We start from the raw sequence: 24,661 nt of genomic DNA, 5'->3' as shown, positions 1-24,661 counted from the left end.
GTAAAGATTAATCCATTCATCCCACAGAGAGAGACACAGGACAGAGACACAGAGAGAGAGACAGCGAGCAGGGGGACGGGACAAAGGGAGAAGGGCAGAGAGAGAGCATCCTCAGAATCCCTGCTCAGCGGGCGCCCTTGCAAGGCTCCATCCCATGACCCCCAGATCACGACCTGAGCCAAAACCAACAGATGCTCAACTGACTGAGCTACTCAGGCATCCTCAGACTTTATGAATGTCTTCTGTAATATAAATTTTTTTCCTCAAATATATCAGTTCCATAATACATGGACTAATTCAGCTTAATCTGTATAGTGTTTGAAAAAAGCTCTTATATGAGAAAATATCAGTGAAAGAAACCAGTGATAGATACATATGGAAGAGGACATGCTGTAGAAGACTCTATTTGATAAAAAGAATTTTGATCGAAAGAATGTTTTGAGTAGTAAAAAATAATCATTCCTCCCATTTTTACATTAAATATTTAAACAGCAGCGTTTCCCAGCATTTTTATGTTTTAAGAAAAATATATGTAATTTCTATCTGGAAGCATATTTTGAAAGAAATCATTGACTTGAATGCAAAATGATAAATGCATATATTAAAACAAAATAATTTGCAAAATATTTACCATCTCTGGAAACACAGCAGTAGCACAAACTAATATATTATGGCTATTTTTAATTAAATCAGTAAAGTAACCATCTTTTATATTTAAAAAATGACATTTTTATGACAGTCATTTATACAGCTTGTGCACCTGAGTCTATTCTATATGATATACTGTAAAGGGACAGACGATCACAAATTATAATGACAGATTCTTATTGAACATACTACTTCAACAGGAGCCATCCTGAGTCAATTAATCATACTATTACTCTATTTTAATTTTGCTCTCCATGTTTTTCCAGAAAAGCCACTAATCACAATTCACTTAATGACTTACACATATTTTATTTACAATTTTTGATGTACTACATTTTTTCAAATTAATTAAATGCTTTACTAACATATAATGATCTAAAGATTGGATATACTTAAAAACAAAGTAAATTATGGCTTCTCTGATAAATGCAATTATGATTATACACAATATTTAATGATAATTGAATACCTTAGCTACAATAGAAATTTCTCTTTGCTCCATCTAAAGAGACTTCTATATTTTCAATTAAAAAATATATTTTTACAATATTTTTGCATACAACTGAAATTAGTGCACGTTAATCTTAAAGCATTTTCATAGAAGGCAAGAAATAGAGTCCTCAAAACCATATAATTATTAATTATATTAGAAGAACTTGGCAAATGCTTTAAAAGCTGAACAATTCCAGGCTTACAATAGGTAGATTAGGAACGCACATAAGATATTTGAATAAAAATTACCTATTTGCGTGTTTAATTGACAGGCAACACATATACAGATTCTTTGTCAGGATAGTTCATCGCATAGATTTTGCTAAAATTTTAGTTTCATTTATTTATTTTTTGGTATAATATTAAGTAGCCATTTAAAATAGGTGTTTATTCACAAATTAACATAGCTATTTCACATCACTGTCTTAACTTTCCTGATGTACATTTATTAAGTCCATATTCTTAACTTTAGTGTCACGAGTAAAATAACAGCATGTGCAAATATTACAAAAGTATTATATTTTATATAAAATTAGATGTAGATAATACTAAGTAGCTCAAGTTCAAGTTGAATATAATTGTGCACTTTGTGTATTTTTCTTGGATAATTTGAAATATGCAACTGGATAGCTGTCAGGCTCAGAGCAATAAACCTTAAGTGTTTTGTCTCAGATCTCTCTGCCTTATCATTTAACCTTCTCATTGGACGTATAGATTACTCAAGAATGAATAGTGATATAGCAGTCAGTATTCTCAACCAGCCAAAATTCAACACCACCTGAAAGCATAAAGTATTACAGCATACAATTTGCTTTTGAAGATAGGCCACAAGTACAAATCATTTTTTTTGAACATCAAAGGTGATCAATAGAGACATCTTCATAATGGCAAGTAACATTTTGTTCTTTAAATACATTGAATACATTTCCCCAATCTGTGTGTCATCTGCAGCATAAGCTTACTAAAATTCAAGGAATAAAGAATATGCTTTTACTATAAAATGTAGTCATTTGATGAATAAGAAAATTTAAACTGTATGTTATTTGTATATAAAAGGTTGAACCACAAAAAATGCAACTGTGTGCAAGCTAAATCAAATTTGAGACTCCTCTGCTCTAAAATATACCTTATAATATTTCAAAATATTTTATCGATATGCTAAACTATTTCAAAAAAAGTTTAATAAATAAGTGGAAGGGTGTTTTAGCTATCGCCTCCAAATCCCCCCAGGAGGCATGCATTACAGGTTACAAATGGGCACCACAAGATTCTGTTTGGGGAATTCAAGAAACAATTTGAAGAGATAATCTATGATCTGAGTCTTTAGTTTTTCAATAGGATATTAGCATACAGTGAAAAAGAAGACATTCCAGGCACAGGGAAATGCATGTGTCAATGTATTAGAACTTTAAAGCAAATAACTTAGAAATGATGAACTATTCTTCTACAGGGGAACTTAATCTGGACAGAATTGTTGGAATATGAAGCAATTTATCATGTGTCTTTATACATTTATTTCTATACCCCATTCTTTTTGTTCAACCTAAAAATACATTTCTTCACCTATTTAGGTCAAATTCTTACTTGTCCACTTGATCCCAGATCTATCAACCTTTTCTAGGAAGGATCTGGCTTCTCACGTTTTCTTCTCTTTTCCTCTTCATTGCGGTTCTCTCTCCTCTTGGGCCATGTGCAATCTACAACCCTGCTACCTCCTTTCCTACCCGTAAAATACACACCTTATGCCCAGCTCAGGTTAACATTTACTTCTTGGTCACTGAACTAAAATTTACTGAGCAGCTACTTTGTGCCAGGCAATGTACTTAACATTGGAGAACAAGATGAGTTGTCGGTCCATGTCCTCCTTTCTCCTCTTCTTATTTCCTTACCAAACATTCAGTCACCAACCCACTGCTCTCTAGATTTCTCACCCCTCCCATGGAATGAAACTGCCTTTCTCTTGTTAGTATTGCTAGTAGTCAGGCACGCCAGTTTCGGTGACATAGAAAGCAATCTAGAACTGACTCCCGCATCTGCCGCTGTCTGCTGACCTTACGCTGGTTTTCTGACTTTCCTTGAGTCATCATTTTTAAAAAAAAAATCCATAAAACAGACACAGTGACACTTATCTCAGTTTACTGAATGAAACTCAAGAGGAAACATAACGGATGCTTTACAGCTCTTTACCCGGAGCCTGGCATATAAAAGTTCAAGGAATTGTTGGGTATCGGCGTCCAAAAATCTTTCTGATTCCAAATCCAACTAATGTTTCTCAGTCTTTATCTTCTTTAGGGTCTCTCTGCTTCCTTTGCCTATTGATTATTCCCTTCATCAAAGCTCTTCCTTAAACTCTACACAAGGCGCCCTTCTGCTTCATCACGTGCGTTAATGTCTCGTTGGTTTAGTCCATTGCTCTCAGCACTCAAAGTGCAAGGATCTGCCCCCATGACATACCTACTAATGATGCCCAAATCTAGATTTTCAGCCCGACTTTCTTTGAGCTTCAGATTCCTATATTTAATGGTATGCTAGGTATAGAATTGAATCTTCCCAAATTGAATTCATTGTTTCCTCTTCAAAGCAGCTGCTCTCTCCGGATTATTTTTTTAAAACATTCATTTTCCTTCACTGATTTATACTCATTAGTCTGCAGAACATGGTGATTTCTTGCCTGTATTATTATAATAGTCTATTAATCCATTCCCTCTTCCTGAAATCCATATTTCACCTGGTTACCAAAGGAAATTTAATCACCTCACCTCCTTATGAGGTGAATAGTCTCCCTCGCCCTCCAAAATTCATATGTTGAATTCTTAATCTCCAGTACTCCAGAATGTGACTGTATTTGGAAATAAAGTCTTTAAAAAGATAAGTTAAAATGAGGTCACTACGGTGGACCTTCACCCAATATAACTTGTGTCTGTATAAGAAGAGGTGATTAGGATATAGATTCACAGAGGGAAGACCATGTGAAGACACGGGGACAAGACAGCTATCCACAAATCAAGGCGTGAGACCTCGAAATAAACCAATTGTGCTAAAACTTTGATTTTGGGCTGCTGGCTTTTAGAATCATGAGAAAATAAATTTCTGCTGTTTAATACACTCCATCTGTAGTGCGTTGTCATGGTAGCCCTAGCAAATGAATATACGGCCCTGCGTATGCTTCTCTAACAGTTGTTCAAGTACATGCGATAGAATCTCAACATAACAAGCCTCCATAAAGCTTCCAGACCTTTCTGTTTAGCTTCCTCTCCGACCTCTGTGTGTCATCATGCTGTTGTTCCACAGCCTTCCACTGCCTACAGTTCCCTGGACACACTGTATTCCTTCCCTTAGTACCTCTGCCACTACTGTCCTTCTCACTCACTGATTTCTATGCAGTCCTTTAAATTCAGCTTAATCATTATCCTTCCAGGAAACTCTCCTTTACCCTAACTTGGTTTTTAAGTAAAGCACAAAGAAAACTCGTAAGCATAGATACATAGACAAAGGGGGGAAATCACTATGACCTTTTACCCTAATATGACCATTATAACTCTTCAACACTTTTCCTTCTAGCCAGTTACACAATTGAGATTTTTACACAATTGAGATGTTACTGTACAAGCAATTTTGCATTCTGTGCTTGTTAGATTTGATATTATTCTTTGAGGATTTTTCTATTACTTAAAAAGCAAGTAATTTTAATGACTCTCTAATGTATTTTACCATGTTGGTTTACCTTGATTAATCTAATCATTCTTCTACAACTAGAAATTCAGGACTTTTCATTGATTGTCCTGGGCTTGATAATGAATTGTATATTACGATTTCCAAACTTTTAACTCTAGACTTCTCTCCTGGTCTTTGCATCTGTGTCACTAGAGCATTTTACCAAAACTTAGTCTGAAATGAACCTCAGTATTTCTACCTATCGCGGTTTCCACCCTTCCCATACATATCTCCCAAACCTCTTCTGTACCTGTTTATCACAATAATTCATCTAGTCTCCCAAACTAGCAGCCAAGTGAGTCATGCTGACTTTTCTGTCAGCCTTTCCTAATTCAAATTAAATCATTTACTAAAGTGTTTGGACTCTGTCTCTAAGTATATCCACGTCTTTCCTCTCCACTCTCCCATCATTGACTTAACCTGGTTCACATAGTCTCTAGGCCATTGAAATGGTCCTCTCTGTATCCAGACTCTTCAATTCTATCTTCCTCAGACTTGCTCCCTAACTTTCACCATAACTGTTAAAGTTGCAAATCTCATCATTCACTCTACAGCTTAATTTTCTTCAGTAGATCACTGAAAACCATGTTCTAACTGAAATGTTGAGTAAATAACTGAGTTATTTACTGAGACATTGCCTTTTTTATTTTACAAATATTTAGTAATTCAAATGTGGTTTTTGCTTCCATAAGGATTTATTTATTTACTTATTTATTTTTGCTTCCATGAGGATTAATTTTGAAAGGTTCATAATGACTCCACTGACTTCAGATTTTGCTTGAGATTGACTTGAATAAATTATCCTGTGTGTTCCAAATTTAAAAACGACAAACAAATCAGCAAATCTATGTTCCAACCATTTCTCATGGCACCATAATAGGATAGGTATTTATACACACACCTACACACACATACACACACACTATAGGAAATCTGCCTGACTTTTCCATTCCATACCAGCGCTTCTTAAGGAACTATATTGTGACTGTTTATATAAATGTCTGTGTGCCTGACTCCATCCTCAAACTGGGAACTTGGAAAAACAAACTCTAAAAACTAAAAATTGTTAAAAGATCTAAAAATCTTCATGGTAGTCTCAAGGTAGTCTCAAGAATATTAAAAATAAGGAACTTGTATAAAATCATGATCAGAACTGGAATAATTTTTTTTTTCTTTTCTGAATTCCTTTGGCATGGAAACATGATAATTCTGTGAAGTTCTCTAAATGGAGATCTTACTAAAGTAGTTTATTTAAACCAGTGTCCCAAAGGGCCTGAAAAAATGTGACTTAGTACTCCTACTGTAAGTTTAAATATATATAAACTTCTGGAGGTTTAGTTAACTTGCAAATGTTGGAAAAACAAAAAACATATCGCTAAAAACATTATTTACCCTAAGAATAACTCATTAAGTCACAAGCGGCAATCAACAGAAGTACACATTCATCACTTCAAACATGGAAACTTAATGGAGCCTTGATGGTAAGCAATAATTGCCAAAGAAGCACTAATGCAGAATTGACATTCAGTACTAACAAATTAATTTGGGAGCTAATTGAAAAGAAACTTTGCTTTGAATAACACCACTATATTGTTATAATTTTTAATTATATTTTTAAAGAATGTTCTGATGCATTCATTATATGGGACACTTGGTTACATACATATGTTATTAAGGCAGGATTAGAGTAAGAAGTTTTGTGAAGAAGAAATGTCAATTACCCTTAGAATCAAAAGGTCCATGTCTGAAAAGTGTGGACGCCATCAAATCCTAATCTTTAAAACTTACTTAAATTTACTTTGGGAGAATGAAAAGATATAACTTTTTAATATCTAGCCTGCTGCTTTGCGTCACACCTTGCCGGCTCTCTACATTCTCTCTAGTTTTTGCTCCATTTTCTGAAAATTAGTGAAAGAAACCTCACTAAAATGAGGCAGGCGTGATGGAGAGGCGGTGGAGGGGGTGCCACTCAACATCAATTATGGGAAGAACTGTCAAATTACCAGACCCCAACAGAAGAATCATCAACTGGAAAGAATCATTAATTACAATGCCTCCCTCCCTGGCAGGAAGGATATACACGGCATCTCCTGTAAGAAACTGACTAGCAGGGCGCCTGGGTGGCTCAGAAGGTTACGTGTCTGGCTCTTAGTTTCAGCATAGGTCATGATCTCATGGGTCATGAGATGGAGCCCTACATCGGGCTCCATGCATGGTTTGGGAGTCTGCTTGAGGATTCTCACCCTGTGACCCTGCCCCCACTTGTGTGAGCTTTCTCTCTCTCTCTCAAATAAATAACTAAATCTTAAAAAAAAAAAAAAAAAAAAGAAATTGACTACCATCATCACCCTTGACTTGGGCTTTTCTCCAATGGACACAGGTTCAAACCAACCCCTTCCAAATTCAACCCGTCTTCTCCATAAAATAGTGTTCTTTGTTTGCTGCAGTTGCCTATAGTTTCATCACAGCTTGCATGTGGTGGAAGGGGAGGAGGGCGGGGGGTGGGGGTGAATGGGTGGCGGGCACTGAGGGGGGCACTTGACGGGATGAGCCATGGGTGTTATTCTGTATGTTGGCAAATTGAACACCAATAAAAAATAAATTTATTATAAAAAAAATTTAAAAAATCCTCTGTTAATCCCAAATAAACCCATTTTTTATTGGGAAAATAACTGGTTTCTGTGTTGTTTTGTTGTTTTTAAGGTTAACAGCATCTAGACCCTATCATTCTCCCAGCCCTGGCACAGTAACACTGTCTCCTTTGAAAACTACACCTCTCATAAAGAGCATTCAGCTTTAATAGAGAGAACGTAAGGAGAACATTCTACTTTCTCTCCCTGTCTCTACCCACTATTTCTGTTTTTCAGATGTAGTGACTCAAAGAAATTTTTAAAAACACAACAGATATACTTTTTTCGTTAGAATGCCCACCCACCTGGGCTCTTTCATGCCAAAATGTGAGCGTTAAAAATAATAATCGACCTAAAGCAAAAACCTCCTACAGAATTTAGTTTGGGTTTCATTCGTTTGCCAACAATTTGCTATCTTGACAACTACAAACCTACTCATGATGAAAAAGTTAGAGGATGTACATATAGGCAAAGTTTTCTTTTCCAAACTCCATCTACCTGTAAATATTTTTCCTCTTGGCAGTAACACCCGAGAGCTACATCCTCAACCCACTACTGTGGGTGAATGTACAGTTATGCTGGTCACAGGCTGATTTTCAGGTGACTCCTGAAGCGACTGGTACTCTGTCTCTGTCATTTATATAAAAGAAATGCTCTTTGGTGACTCACTTATTCGGATGCTCTTGAGGACCTTAACTCCTTGGCCTTTGGAACCTGGTGGCTATTAGTATTGACTCCAAAAAGTTCACCATGGCTCCATTCCATCAGCTACTCTTAGTTCTTCCTTCTGACAATTAGTGCCTGACACTTATCAGATATTTAATGAGTATTTGCTGAGTATTGGGCAGATGTTTTGCAGATGGTCAACTGACATCTCAACTAGGACCATAGGAGGTATGTAAGTACTTACATTGGTGCTTAGATGATCCTTTTTTAGGCCAGAGAAGTTATTTTCTGCAGGTTTGTTGGGGCTAGGGTGGAAGAAGTTACCCCCTGCTAGGATGTTTTCAGACAGAATAACAAGGATCACCTCATTTTTATACTTCTGGTCTATACTCACTATGTCCCTAATGGCTAATGGCAGCAAGTAACTCTGGTTGCAAATCGATCCTGAAAGTTTCTCAAAAACCATCTTGTCTTTGTGCCTTCATATTCCTCTTCTCTAGAAAAAATAGTTCACTTCCCTTAGGCAGCAATGGTAACTATATAAATATATATATTTTATATAGATTTTTTATTTATTCATTTTGAGAGAGAGAGAGAGATCATGCAGGGGGATGAGCAGAGGGAGAGGGAGAAGCAGACTCCCCGCTGAGAGGGGAGCCTGATGAGGGGCTTGATCCTAGGACTCCGGGATCATGACCTGAGTGGAAGACAGACTCTTAACCGACTGAGCCCCCCAGGCGCCCCTGGTTGCCATATATTTATTAGGAAGGGCCACCCTGCACTATATTTTTACGTATGATTCTAAATATTCAAGTTTCCCTACCATAGGATATGGTATTGCCTCAGGCGTTGTATGTATCCAGTTTACAAAGAGATTATAATCACACCTTTTCTTTGGTTATAAATTTCCTCACTGAAGACCAGAGGGTGTTAACACCCTTTGTTTTAAGCAGTATTTCATTAGTGGTAGAAATCCTGCAAACCGTCTTTCAGTCTAATAATGTAATTGCCATGTTACCTTATCTCCCAACAGTTCAAATACAGGGCTACAGATAATTGATGTTGTTTTCTTAATATCAACAAACATGGAATAAAATTAGTGAATAAATTACTGAGTGTTGCCTGCCACGGTACTCGGAAGATCCAAGATGAATTTCACTAGCCTTCTGTTACGACCAGCATGGTTTTTTAATGCACATTCTTAATAGTGTATGTTTAAAGCTGTATTGAATGTCATCCTTGGATTTTATTTTTAATTTTGTCAGGTGAACCCATCCATCCATCCAATCATCCTACGCACTTCTTACTGCTTTAGGTGATGTAGAAAGAAACATGAAAGACATTCTTCTGTAAAGGAAATTACAGGACTATGAGAGAAATGAGCAAGTAAATCAACAATTATAGTACATGTATATATACATATGTATTTTTAAATTTTATTTCTTTTTGATATGAGAGCCCAGAAAAGGGATGGCTAGGACAGTCAGAGGGGGTTCAGAAAAGGATTTCTATAGGAGTTTATCTCCACTGAGTTATAAACGGTAAGTAAACTAGTTAATCAAAGATTAGGGAAAGATGTACTGGGCAGAGGAAATAATATACACAAAGGCCCAGAGATGAGATTATATAATTCGGGATGACAAAGAGCATGGAGTGTGTTGAGGGGGAAGAGGTGATGACTACAGGAAGCAGAGATAGTTGAGGGACGCCTGGGTGGCTCAGTTGGTTAAGCCTCTGTCTTTGGCTCAGGTCATCATCCCGAGGTCCTGAGATCGAGCTCCGGGTCAGGCTCCCTGCTCAGTGGGGAGTCTGCTTCTCCCTGTCCCCCTGCCCCTGCTCATGCTCTCTCTCTATCTCAAATAAATAAATAAAGCATTTAATAAAAGAGAGAGAGAGAGAGAGATAGTTGAGGCACAGGTCATGGAGAACCATTATCTTAAAGAGGGTAGATATTCTTTTCTTGAAGGTCATTGAAGTCATTAAGAATTTAAAGGTAGAAAAAAAAAAGAATTTAAAGGTAGAAAATGACTTAAGATTTGTACTTCAATTTTGGAAAAAAAGAGTATAATGTGGAAGAATAGAGGCAGGAAAGCGGATGATTTTAGTATCTGAGGCATGAGATTCATGATAACCTGAATTAAAGCAACGGTAATGGAGACTAAGGGAAGGAAAAACAGATTTTAAAGTAACTACTCTTTGTTGTAATTTTACACTGACTTATGTGGTTATTTGATTAGTGGTTGTCTTTTTATTAAATATAACCTCTGTGAGTACACCGATAGGGGTTAGTTTTTCCCACCCTCATGTCTGCTATGCATACCACCATGCCTGACATTTAAGTACTTAATAAGTATTTTTTGAATCAATTCTACAATGAGTAAATTCCAAAAGTATACTCATGTTAAATGCATACTATGAATCGGACAGGATACTAGGTGGGGAGTGTAGAGTGATGACCAAACTAGGCAAGATTCCTATTCTCCGAGAAAAGTTTTAGAAACATGTGGATAGGGACGCCTGGGTGGCTCAGTGGTTGAGCGCCTTCTTTCAGCCCAGGGTGTGATCCTGAAGTCCCAGGATCGAGTCCCACATCAGGCTCCCTGCATGGAGCCTGCTTCTCTCTCTGCCTGTGTCTCTGTCTCTCTCTCTCTCTGTCTCTTATGAATACATAAATAGAATCTTTAAAAAAAAAAAGAAACATGTGGATAAATAATAAACAAGAGAATTTGGATAGTAATCAGTGCTACAAAGAAATTAAAATAAGGCTTTTGGGACGTGCTGGGCTGGGAGTGGCTTCTTTAAATTAGAGGGTCATAAAGACTTTTGGGGGAAGTGACATTTGATTTAAGATTTAGATGATAAAAAGGAGTCAGCCACGTATGGATCTGGGGGCAGCAAGTTCCAGACAGAAGGAAATGAATAAGCGAATTAGACAGAACCTGTTGACTGATTGGATGTGGGAGTAAGAAAGAGGCCTAGGATGATTCACAGGATCTAGAAAATGTTATTTCTATTATTTCTAAATGAGCTTGGGGAAACTGGGAAAAGTACAGATAGTGATGTAAATGATGAGTTCATCACTGGAACTCTTGACTTCATGGTACCTGCAAGGCACCGAAATATATGGATAATTCATCTCCGAGATTCATTCTAAGAACAGGAAGAGTATAGACCACAGCGCCAAGGGATTGTTAGAGGCACGTTCTCTAGGCTGGATTCCTGACCTGAGATATCTTCGGTTGACTACATTTGCTGAGAGTCTTCCCAATACCTCCTGTTGCTATTCAGAGCCAAGAGATGCGTTTCTGTTTCAAAATTTTCCATTAATGTGGTCATCCAAATACAACACGACTGTTCATTATCGGGAGGCTTTAGACAGGATGAAATATTTCCCGGCAGAAATCTGGATATTTGGACTCTTCTACTGTACTCTTCACTATCATGCTTCCACGGTGCTTTAATTTCTGCTTTCTTATAAAGATAGATTCACTTCTGGTGAAAGAGGCCCAGTTCTTTTGGCTTCTCATCCAGTACTTTTGCCCAGGAAAATAACCTATATGTCATGTTTAAGGACCAACTAACACTTCTTCATGTTCATCCTAGACTACGGGGTTGAGTTCAGATCTGTGTCTTGGGCTGTAGATAGTTCCCATCGTGCAATAGATGAGAAGGGGGAAATCAGACTTCTTTCCTGAGGATACTTTGTGGTTAATTTTGGAAAGTATTGTACTAACTAATGAGCATCCAAGGTCTGAAGTGCCCTTTGTATCAACCATGCCACAGATTGCCCTTCTACATAAATGCGTAGCCACTGCTACCTCACAATGACACATTACCTCAATAGAGAAGGCCCAGACTCAAGGAATTTGACCTGAGACACCTGTCCCACTTTGTCAGATAACTTTAAAAGTGCCAGAAAGCTGGACTGCCTCATATAAATTCTGATTATTTTATCCAATTGAAAGTGTTTGGAATTATAAAGGAAGATGGGTTAAATAAGTAACTGAACTCCATTAATGAGTAATTTTGTGAGAAATAACATTTTTATTTATATTTCATAAAAGAAATGATATATCTTGCATCCATTTAGATCTTCTTTTATGACCTTAGATTAAAATTTATAGTTTTCCTTCATAAGCATTAGGTCTTTCTTATTAAATTTATTCCTACATATTACTTAGTTTTGGTTTCTATTGGAAAGGGAATATTTATTTCAGTCTCTTTCATCATTTTTTTTTTCTAGCATGGAAAAAATATTGATATTCATGTATTTATTTTGTCTCCAACCATGTTGAAAATGCTTTACTCATTTTAGTCGCATATTATGGCTTAAATTTGCTAAGTGTACATTAAGCAGGAGTGTATGGTTAGCAAGTAACATGACTGTTAGTATCAGTTTCTTCCATCTGATTCATCGGGGAGACTGCTCTGTCTTTTCTTATCTACCTTTAAGAGTCATACAATACTGGGCAAGCTGTTCAACCTCCTTAAGTTTTATTTCCCTCATCTACGAAATGAAAACTGATAATGGGATCTATATTACAGTCATAACATTTGGACTAACTACATTGATAATATAAAATACTTTTGTACAGTGCCTGGCACATATAAAACCCTATGAAATGTTGACTATTAGTATTACCATTGCTGCTGAAGAATTCATAGTCAGAATATCAATTTTTAGTAGCATCTGTAAATTGTCCAGCAGTATTGCTTCTTAACAATATTTAAAAAGGAAATTAGATACAAAATTTTATTTTTATTTTTTTAAGATTTTATTTATTGATTCCTGAGAGACACACAGAGAGAGGTAGAGACAGAGGCAGAGGGAGAAGCAGGCTCCCTGTGGGGAGCCCAATGTGGGACTCGATCCCAGGACCCCAGGGTCACAACCTGAGCCAAAGGCAGATGCTCAACCACTGAGCCACCCAGGTACCCCAGATGTAAGATTTTAAATAGGCAACTAGAAGGCCTCGGATTCCTCTGGATAGCAAGAGGTTCTCCAGGCAATATGGAAAAAAAACACCAAAATAATCCAAACAAAAAAATACAATGACAGCCAACCATTTAGCAAAACAGAATCCAACAAAAAAATATGTATTTCATCCAATGAGCCTTTTCATGTTAAAGCAACAACAAACAACAATTAAAAAACAAAAAACAAAAAAAAACCCTATCAGAGAATTGATGTCTTCATGAAGAAAGGGAAATGAAAGAGAAATAGAATGGTGAATCAAATTTTGTGAATTGTGGGAACCACTGGGAAAAAACCATTGGGAAAAAGAGAATTGAGCTCATAAGTTGACTATTGCTTATGACTATGAAATAAATATATTCAGGATAAATGTCTTCTCACATCCTTTAGTTCAGTTTAACTTATTAATAAAAGAAGACTGAGAGTTTCTTCCAATATTAACACATCTTTTTGAAATCTAACTAATACTCTAAGAAGGTTTTTGGCTGCTTTAGAGATGGGTCAAAATGAACACATTGCATTTGTTACTTTAGAGAAACTTTCCACACTGTTTTGGAGTCTTTGTTCCTTTCTCAACTTTGTTAGGTCTTAACAAAATCATTCCATTTAGGGACAGCTTGACAGCATTTAAGTTTTTATAATTTAACTAAGAAAAGCTTTCCCCAAAGTGATTAATTTACACTTGTCAAAAGAAAGAGACTTAATATCAGAATCCATTAACCCTAACTGCCTCCAGAGAAAGATAAAAAAGGAAGAAAAAATTCTGGCTCAACGTATAACAGAAACCTGTACTAACTGAAAAGAGAAGAACTATTCAGGTTAGCTGTCTGTCAATAGAATATTTAATTGGGGGATCAGAATCAATTAAGGATGACATTTTTGATAACACGTAGATGGTAAATCGCTGTAGGGCTGTGATACTAACATAACATATTAGAACAGCCAAAGAATAAACTTTAATCTGGATAATGCAAGACTCACAACGCACGTGTTGTCCGCAAATTAAAAAGTATTTAAATTTGTCTTCATCTAATTACTGGAAATGATAAATCAATTCTTACACATTTACTAATGTGATCCTTGAATACACAGACGATACAAACTGAGCCACTCTCGGCAGAAACACGCACTATTATGGGTCATACATGAAGCAGTAGATTTGGGTTTGGGATGACCCCGGAAGACTTTTTTGGGGCGAGCGGTGGGGCTTCCTTTTGCTTGTGAATAGTGACATTTATCTCCTGATCAATCCCCTGGGGTTACGAGTATACTTTATAGTTGCAGAAAACACCTCCTTAAACTTCGTCCTTTCCAGATCTTTTTTTTTTTTAATTTTTTAAAATTTTTATTTATTTATGATAGTCACACAGAGAGAGAGAGAGAGAGAGAGAGGCAGAGACACAGGCCGAGGGAGAAGCAGGCTCCATGCACCGGGAGCCCGACGTGGGATTCGATCCCGGGTCTCCAGGGTCGCGCCCTGGGCCAAAGGCAGGCGCCAAACCGCTGCGCCACTCAGGGATCCTCTTTCCAGATCTTTATAAAAAAGTTTGTCCTTGATTGTCTCATTGGTGCCACTGTCTACTACGCACCTGATTGGGATATAAACAAAATCCACGTTTTACCCTTTTTATTTCCGTGTAAAGGGGCTCTTGTCGGATGTCAACACAGAAATTCAGCTAAACAGAGTTTTGGGTGCGCACCGGTTGGAGAAGAAATTCTCATCTTTTTATGAAAACCAACAGTAAGTTGTCTCCAAAGCTACATGGAACAGGATGATCATCTTAGTGACTGTTCTTTCGGTGTCACACAATCCGGAAAAGGGGCCTTTGGTCGCTATTTTCCTCAGCACCAGTGATCCTCTGCCGAGCCTGCGGAATCCGGAGACTCACCGAGCACCCGACTGCCCTGGGGAGCACCGGGTTCTTAAACCACGTCAAGCACATAGAAGGAGTGTTAGAGGTTTTCGCAAACTCCGGATTGTCTTGGGCGGATGTTCGTAGGCTCTGGTGTTCTCCACGGCCTTCTCACGGCCCAGGCCGCGGTGGGCCGCTCTGACTGTCCCAGAGGGCCACGGCGACCCCCGGGCGGAGGCAGTGCCGGGCAGGGGCCGTGGGCATCGTGACAGGTGCAGCAATGTCCCACGGCGTTTGTGCGAGTGGCCTCGGCCGGAGGATCCCTCCGTGTGGGCCTTCTGCCTGTTTGGACAAGACCGCTCACGGCCTTTTCCTGGGCTAGAGTACGTGCGGAAGAAAAATCCCCACTTGTTGCAACAGGCACGCATCTTGGTCTGGTTCTGGCCTAACCGTGTGCCCCGTCCCCTTGCCCGCACGAGCTGGGCCTCTGGAGCCCGTCACCGCCCCCCCCCCGGAGGACAGCACCTCCCTGCCGCTCGCTGCCGTAGCCAGAAGGACAGTCACGGAGGCGAAAATAACAGTGACGGGCGGGCCCGGGGGGCTCAGGGGTGCAGCCTCTGCCTGTGGCCCAGGGCGTGACCTGGGTGCCGGGATCGAGCCCCGCATCAGGTCCCCGCAGGGTGCCTGCTCTCCCTCGGCCTGTGGCTCTGCCTCTCTCTCTCTCTCTGTGTCTCTCAGGGATAAATAGAATCTTTTATAAAAAAAGAAAAAATAATAACCTTTCCACGTGGGCTGCATGTGCAGGCTCGTGAATGCTGACGGGCTGTCCGGCGCGGCCGCAGGGGCTGGCCTAGGCCCACTTCCTCGCCGCCAGGTGTGGTTCTCCAGGCGGGTCCAGGTGGCCTTTGTGTGACCTTCCCACCTGTTCTTCTTCTGTGTGACCTTCCAGGCCATTCGATCATCACCCGGCACTTTAGGACAAGAGGAGTCTGAAGGTGTAAGGCAGTGGAGCTCCACATCAGCCGTGCTAGTGCCCCCGGAGCTGCGCACACCTGCACACACCTGCGCACCGGGGGCAGGGAGGCCTGCACACCTGGCCCACGGGCCCACAGCGCGCCAACAGCAGCCACGCATGACCTGCGGGGCCTCAGCCGGTGTGACACACACAGCATCCTCCGAGAGCCATCGGACGTCACTCCTACACACAGGTGTGTCTTTCTTTGGCCACAGGAGCAACCCCATGGAGAAGTTTCTCTGGGCTTCCTTCCTGTTCCCTCCTCCTCCCGCCGCCCAGGGGGCACGTGGGCCTGGCACGGCCCGACCATGTGCAGCCCCACTGCTGCAGCCCGCTCAGGCCTCGGTGGGCCGTGAGCCGGAGGGCGGGACACTCGGGGGCACTGAGGCTGCAGGAGGGCTCCCGGGCTCACGGGTGCAGGGCTCAGGTGGCCAAAGGCGTTCCAGGCCCCGCCTGGCCCTGGCCGCGGTGAAGTCCAAGTGCCTGCACGGCCGGTGCCTTCCCTGCTCCTGACCCAGGGGCCACTAAGGAGGAAGACCCCAGATTTGATTCTGTGAGATGAAATCAATCAATCAATCAATCAATCAATCATCAATAGAACTTTTGATTTGGGGCAGCCCCGATGGCCCAGGGGTTTGGTGCTGCCTTCAGCTCGGGGTGTGATCCTGGAGACCCGGGATCGAGTCCCACATTGGGCTCCCTGCATGGAGCCTGCTTCTCCCTCTGCCTGGGTCTCTGCCTCTCTCTCTCTGTGTGTCTCTCAGAAATAAATAAAAATAAAATCTTTTAAAAAAAAGAACTTTTGATTTGTTAAAATACTGGTATGTTCTGGACGTTTACACTGGATTTTAAAAGATTTTTTAATAAAGATTTTATTTATTCATGAAAGACACACAGAGAGAGGGGCAGAGACACAGGCAGAGGGAGAAGCAGGTTCACTGATGTGAGACTCGATCCCTGGACCCCGGGGTCATGCCCTGAGCCCAAAGCAGACACTCCACTGCTGAGCCACCTGGGCATCCCAGATTTTAAAAGATTTTTGACTTTACTACTAAAACTGTTGGAATAGCTCATCTAACAGCTGTCTGTTTTTTCAGAGTAATGATTATTTTTTGTTTTTAAAGATTTTATTTATTTATTCACAAGAGACAGAGAGAGAGAGAGAGAGAGAGAGAGAGAGAGGCAGAGACACAGGCAGAGGGAGAAGCAGGCTCCATGCCGGAGCCCGATGTGGGACTTGATTCTGGGTCTCCAGGATCACGCCCTGGGCCGAAGGTGGCGCTAAACCACCCGGACTGCCCCAATGATTATTTTTTATTGCACACTTGTCAAGCACTAGCTTTATTCTGTGTGAAATTACTAAAGATTTCTGGATTCCCGTTGGATCAGGTCATCTCAAATATGATGGTTAAAAAATAGTTTGTGATATACCAAAAAATCTGTGTTGTATCTAGTAATTACAGATTTAGTAATTACAGATGAAAATGTCATTATAATCTAGTAATTGCAGATGAAAATGTCACTATGTATTTCTATTTTAAAATACAGAGGGAGAAAAAGTCAGAAGACAATGGAAGAAACTTAGGGAAGTTACTTATCCTTGTTGCAATTATACTCAAGGTCTCAACTTATAAACAGGCTAGAGTTAAAACAAAACTATGTTGATCTATTCATTTAAAACTTATTTTGCAGGTGGAAATAGCAAACATAATCAGTTTACTGAAGGGGATTTTATATCATCTATCCAAAACCTTATAAATGGAAAGTCTGCTAGATTTTATAAAGGAGTAAACTTTACTTATGAACCACTATGGAATGCTAATCATTATATTTGATAAATAAAATGAACTAGGGGTGGTGGAAGGGGAGGAGGGCGGGGGGTGGGGGTGACTGGGTGGCAGGCACTGAGGGGGGCACTTGACCTGATGAGCACTGGGTGTTATTCTGTATGTTGGCAAATTGAACACCAATAAAAAATAAATTTATTATTAAAAAATAATACACAAAATATTATGTAAGTCACTGAATGACAGCTGAAGGGAGAATTTCAGGTTTTCCATTGTGACCGTAAATGGTAACAGCCATCCACTCTCAAATCAACCGAGTTTATATTTCTCATCTACTTTATCCCACAGTTGCATTTTAGTCCTGCCTTCATCTTGGATTAAACTCTTTGAGCGTACTTCTTATGCTCAAATACTTATTTCAAATGCAAAATTTTCTATCAGGAATTGTATCTAAAAGGAAAAACTAAGAGGTGGTAGTTTCTGAATAACTCAAGTAGAATGCAATTCCATAAAAACATGGCTTTTGTACAATTTCAGCAAACTGCCAAATAATGGTTCCTTCAATGCAACAATGGAACGTATGTACCGTGTTTCATCTACTAGTGGTTTCTGTTTGCTTTTTTTTTCTTTTTTTTTTTTAATGATAGCCGTCTCATCAGGGGGGATGTGCAGGAGTTGCATTTGAGCATCATGCATGATTTAAAGATTTTGTAGACATTTCACTCAGTAAGCCATAGAAATTTTGGTAAAATATATAGAGAGAGACTATAAAAAATGGTGAAAGGGAATAAAAGGGAAGGAGAAAAAATGAGTGGGAAATATCAGAAAGGGAGACAGAACATGAGAGACTCCTAACTCTGGGAAACGAACTAGGGGTGGTAGAAAGGGAGGTGGGCGGGGGGTGGGGGTGACTGGGTGACGGGCACTGAGGGGGGCACTGGATGGGATGAGCACTGGGTGTTATTCTATATGTTGGCAAATTGAACAACAATAAAAAATAAATATGTTAAAAAAAAAACAAAGAATAAACTGGTAGTTGCCAGAGTGGGTGGGGGGGATGGGTGAAATAGATGAAGGGAATCAAAGGAACACCTACCAGATGAGCTCTGGTAGGTGTCCGTTGATCTGTTGAACCAGATGATTCAATAATGTACAGAACTGTTGAATCACTATATTGTACACGTGAAACTAATATAAAACTGTATGTTAACTGTACTTTAAAAAATAAAAATGGATACACTACTGAAAAAAAAAGAGAATTATAATTACACTTTGGATATTCAGATACAAAGTGTTTTAAATGGTTTGCTTCCCCAGCAACAACACTTGGCAATCCAGAAGAGGCCATATTGCCTCAATACACTGTGACTTCGTTACTTCTTTCTTTAGAACACATTTTCATTTTACATAATGCTATGGAAATTCATTCCATGAAAAAGAATCGTGATAAATTTTCTTATAAGGAAACATAATCAAAGAATATACCCAGAGTTGATATTTATTTTTTTTTCAGTTGAGGTAAATCACGTATTAAACTAATCCAAGAAACTAAAGTCCATGTATAACTAATAGCGTCCGTTGAAGCCACGTCTTTATATTGCCAACGCTTTTAAAAAAAGACAAAAGACGGCGATACCAATTTGACATCTGTAGTGCACCCCTTTCAAAGGCTCGGGGTGAGTGCAATGACCAAGAAGTATGCACGCAAAATGAGAAAAAGGAAAGACAATGTGCAATATGTTTGAGTTAAGTTTCAATAATCAAGAGCCAGATGCAGTGAGCAGATTGTTGAATGCAAAATATCACAGACTTTAACTTTCTATTCATTTCCGGTCCTTACGATCAATCAGGTATTTGCCAGGCGTCCCACGGCGTGCTTGGCTTTGTTCTAGGCACCGAGGCACTGCTTTCCATCCTGCTGTGCCTGCTTTCATTCAGCAAATGCTCTTTGGAACCTTCCTTATGCCCCACGTGGTTGTCAGGATCAAGGCATCGTTCTTCCGAGTGACCACTCACAACTTTGGGGGCATCCTCCTAGACCACCAGCCCTTACGATGTGGCAAAGGCCATCACAGAGGAACGCACACAATGGTAAGGTAGCAACGCGTAAGGGGTGACTTGTTGTGTCGTAGGTGTCCAGAGACACTTTGTAGAGAAAGGGGCCTAGGGTTGTATTTTAAAGACTAATTTTGATGGCATATCAAAGAAGACAGAAGAACAAATCAACATTCCTTCCGGTGTTACATTCTCAGTTACCAGTATTCCCTCTCCGAGACTCTGGTCCCAGCCCCGTGGCACCCTCCTGTGGACAGCCCGCCTTCCCCTGGCTCCTGTCCTCCTCCACTGGGGGTTCCTGAGGAAACCCAGCCAGCCGTTTCCTGCTGTGTCTGCAGCAAAGTATCTGAGTCTCTGAAGAAGACTGCTCAATTTCGCTGAATAGGTTTCCTTCAAATATATAACCTCAAATTTCAACGGACAGTCAACACTGCCAGGATGATGCTGTGGCATCATCCTTGTATAGTCACGTTCCCGTTCTAGAAGACAACTAGCCTTTCCCACTTTCTCACGTCTCCTCACATCTCCAACATTTCCTATTCACTCTCAGGTGATAACTTTCTTCATACTTGGTAGAGAAAAATCAAAGCAATTCGTTGAGAATGTCCCAATTTTTCTACTCCCCAGCCAGCAGTCCCCGTTTAGATCTATTTTGTCTAGGATCCTTATGTTTCCATATTAGATGTATTTTTGCTTCTATAGCCACTTGTGCTCTGCATCCCATTCCCTCACCTCCTCAAGCATTTGGTCTTATAATTAGTTCTCTTCTATCCTGCATCTTTATTTTCTCTGTTTCGACCGGAGCACTCCTATCAGCTTGCAAATATCCATCTTAAGAATCCCTTCCATGACACCAAATCCCATCCAGTTACTGCTGGCTTTTTACTGTTCCCTTCTGCAACTAAACTCCTTGAAGGGATTGTCTGTACTCATCACCTCCTTTTGATAATCCCTCTTCTCCCCTATACCAGTCCAATGAGGCTTCACATAATACGTTACTGAAAATACATTACCAATGATCGACGTCTTGCTACTGCCAATGCTCAGTCTTATGTTCCATTTTTACCCAACCTCTAAGTGGTGATGCAATTGATTCCTCTCTTCCTCTTTTTTCTAGACTTTTGTGTACTTTTTGCATTTGGTTTCCTTCTTAACTCTCTGGTAGCTCATGCTGAGGCTCTTTTGTAGGACCACTTTCCCTGCTTAAACTGTCAGTGCTAAAGTGTTCTAGGCTCAGTTCTGTGTTCTTGTCTCTTTTCTATATTCTCTCCCATGATTACTTTAACCAGTGTCTGAATTTTAAATATCCTTATGCAGTAAAGAGCCTTAAAATTGTATCTCTGTCTTCCTGACCGTATGATTTATGTACCTAAGTGCCTACATTTGGTTGTCTAACAGGCATCTCAAAATTTCCAGGGCCAATATCAAATTTCTGATTCCCTTCATCTGCTCTTTGAATTTTCTCCATGTAAGAAAATTTTTCTGCTATCCATCTTGGTCAAACCTAATCTTTGGGAAAGTTCCCTGAGTCCTATATTTTGTTCTCCCCACAAATTCTCTCCATCAGTGAGGCTCTTCCTCCAAATGGATCCCGGATCTGACCATTCACAATTTTCATAGATACAATCCTAGACAAAGCCATCATCATTTTTTATCTTCATTACTGAATCATTTTCCTAATTGGTGTCCTTCTTTCATTTTGCTCACCAAAAAACCCCTTCTCTGCCGAACTGCCATACTGATCTTTGTAAAGCTTCAATCAAATCACTTGCTCTCTTCTCTCTTGCTCAAATCCTCCAACGGCTTTCCATTGCAATCAGAATATAATCCTAATTTTCAAACGTGATTCACAAGGCACTTTCTATTTTGCCCCACCTGATTCTATCTCAGACTTCTTCACTCCATGCTCATGCTCACTACCTTCCAGCTACACTGATGCCTTTTTTATTCCTCAGATGCATTGGGCTCCTCCCATCACCAGTGCTTTTGCACCTGCTGGTTTGGGTTGCTGTTGTTTTTGCCTTTCCTCTAGAACTTCGAATCTTTTCATTATTCAAATCTAAGTGTAAAATGCCACCTTTTGTATGAAGGTCTTCCCTGACCAGCCTGGCCAATAAACAAACAAAGCAAAGCAAAACAAAACACCCCAAAGCAACAGCCCACCAACTAAATATACCCACCCCCAATCCAAGCACTTTCTATAGTATCATCTCATTTTCTTTACAGCAGTTACCTGTCTTATTTCTTACTTCTGTTTATTGTCTGTCTCCCTTCATCAGACCTGAAAGTCATTGAAGAATAGAGAATCTGTTGTTCATTGTCTCTGTTACTCATTGTCATATCCTCTAGTACCTACAATAGTGTCTGACACATGTTAGGTACGTGTGTATTTAATTAAAGTTATTTTTAAACCGAGTTGTTCATTACACAAAGTGAGAACATATCAGTAACTGTGCAGAAGCACAAACCTGCAAGTTGTATTTAGAGAATTAAATAGGGAGTGGTTGGAGGGAACGTAGGGGTCAGGTTATTTAGTAATTTGCATGTCACCGTACAAGCAATGGAAAGCCTAAGGTTTTAAATTTTACATTCTCTCTTAAATAGAGCCTTTAGGGATGAGCTCTTTCTTTTATAAAAGTATATATTTTAAAATGCGTATCCATTTAGTTGGATGTAATAATTAAAGAGATGCTCTTTGTGAATCTATTTAGGGTAAGAAATGCTTTTTTTCGTTCGCTTCTGGAAATTTCATGAAACATTTAATCAAAACCAAGTTTTTACTTTTAAAAATTTGTTTAATTTAGAAATGTTTCCCTATAATCATAAGAATCAATATCCTTCATAGCATTTTAATGTAATTAAAACACATAAATTCATTCATTTATCTAAATCGCTACTGAATATTTCTTAGTAGAAAATGTATTCTTTTTTAAGAATTTATTTTAAAGAGAGAGAGTGCTTGTGCAAGAGTGGGGGGAGGGGTAGAGGGAGACAACTTTCAAGCAAAATCCCTACTAAGTTCAGAGCCTCATGCAAAGCTTAATCTCAGGATCCATGAGATTATGATCTGATCAGAAACTGAGTTGGACCTCAAACTGAGACACCCAGGTGCCCCCGAAATGTATTATTCTTACCTTTTAATTCATGTAGCATATCATTTTCTATCTCGTTTTTTAGAACAAACATAAATCTGAATAGCTAATGCTTGATAAGTAAGAGTCATATTTTAATGTGATTTATTTTAAAGTTATAGGGCATTTACTTTATAACTAGAAAAGATTGTTAATACGTGCTAAATGTTGAAAGAAGTCTTTTTAACATATTGAATAAAATTAAATTTCAATGTAAAGAAAAAATGAATATACAATGCAGTTAGGTAAAGGCTTGGGATCTTTTTAAGGATAAATAATATATAACTAAATATAATAGAATTTATAAGTTTTTAATTTTGAGAAGGAAGAAATAATAATTTTTAAAGGCCATAAAAGGACAACTAAAAATATCATGTTACTTAAAGACAATATAAAATATATATCCAAGGAAATTAATGACATGAAGTTAATATCTTATGCGAATTTTTAGTTTTAATATTGCTCAGGCACTGATCTTAAATGTCATAGAAATTGTGGAAGACATAACAACTTAGAAATATTTCTCTTGCGTCTGTTCAGCAGAAAATCAAGCTTTTTAAGGATGTATTTTGCATATTGAAAGACCTGAATTAACCTTGACTTGAGTAGAAAGGAAAGTGGAAACATAAAGAAAGCAAAAATCTATAAAGAGTCAGATACATTTCATCTGTTTTATTGGTTTTATTGAGTCAACTATGGTTTATTGTTTATTCATCAAGAGTCCTTTTTAAAAGTGAAAATCAAAACATGGGTGGCAGGGAAATCTTTTTAAATACTGGGGTAAAACTTATCTTTGGAAGTTCAGTTTTTTCTTCCTGCACTTACTAGAATACTATAAAAGGGCCCTAGTGGAGATCAATCACCAGTACCTCCTGAGTGTCCATTATTGCTGAGACTGTGTGCCATTACAAAATTTGTAATTGGGAAGGAAAAGCATACTGCTGGGCATTGCTTACTTGGTATCAGGCCTATGGAGCTGAAGCATATTAAGGTTTTTGAGTCAAACTATTTAGATCAAAATTCCTGTGAAAACGTTGCCTTTGAAAATCTCTAGCAGATTTTGTAAGCTACTACTCTGAATGCAGAAACTATGGCTAATTTCACAGCAAAAGTAATGGCTAATTAAGGGATGATTTGGGGTTTTTCAGACAGAAAAGGGGGAAGAAGTGCTTGGAAATGCAAAGGTGCATTATATATGGGATGTAGCAAAGAGATCCTGCAGGATGTAATGTTGAGAGGTAAGGGCACTAGAAATGTTGACTCCAAACTAGGAAGTGTCTTGACTTATTTGTCTTCTGCAATCTGTGAGCAGTTGTTGTGAGCTTTTAAACTGACATGTGCCATGGTGTGTTTTAGTAAGGAAGCTCTGACAACAGGAGATGAATTCCAATGGGGGAGATAAAGGTTCTGAAGAAGGAGTGTCTGGAGGCTAAGGCAAGTAATACAGTCAGGCAGTGACAGAAGGAAGAAAAGAGTTCTTGCGTGTGACATAAATTGATGGCTCATGGATCTGGCGGCAGTAGGACGGGAAAAGAGGATTGAAATATCTATTTTTTGTAATTAGGTGGATGGTAATGTCATTAGGCAGTATATAATTAGAAACCTGAGATTTCTGTTTTGTTTTGGTTGGGTTGGTTTAGCTTTGCTACAAAGTGATGGGTGGAAGAGAGAGATAACATCATTTTGGTTTTGATA

The 24,661-nt window shown here is 39.1% G+C and overlaps 1 protein-coding gene across 10 annotated transcripts in view; it reads right to left on the bottom strand.

Annotated features, from left to right (window-relative positions):
- The window catches only part of LRRC7 (leucine rich repeat containing 7), a 495,471-nt gene that overhangs the window by 204,194 nt on the left and 266,616 nt on the right, over positions 1 to 24,661 (bottom strand). The window lies entirely within an intron of this gene.

The sequence above is a fragment of the Canis aureus genome, chromosome 8 (assembly GCF_053574225.1).
Source record: "Canis aureus isolate CA01 chromosome 8, VMU_Caureus_v.1.0, whole genome shotgun sequence".
In the NCBI taxonomy this organism is placed as follows: domain Eukaryota; kingdom Metazoa; phylum Chordata; class Mammalia; order Carnivora; family Canidae; genus Canis; species Canis aureus.
Note: the sequence above shows the minus strand (reverse complement) of the source record. Positions and strands in the feature narration are given on the sequence as shown.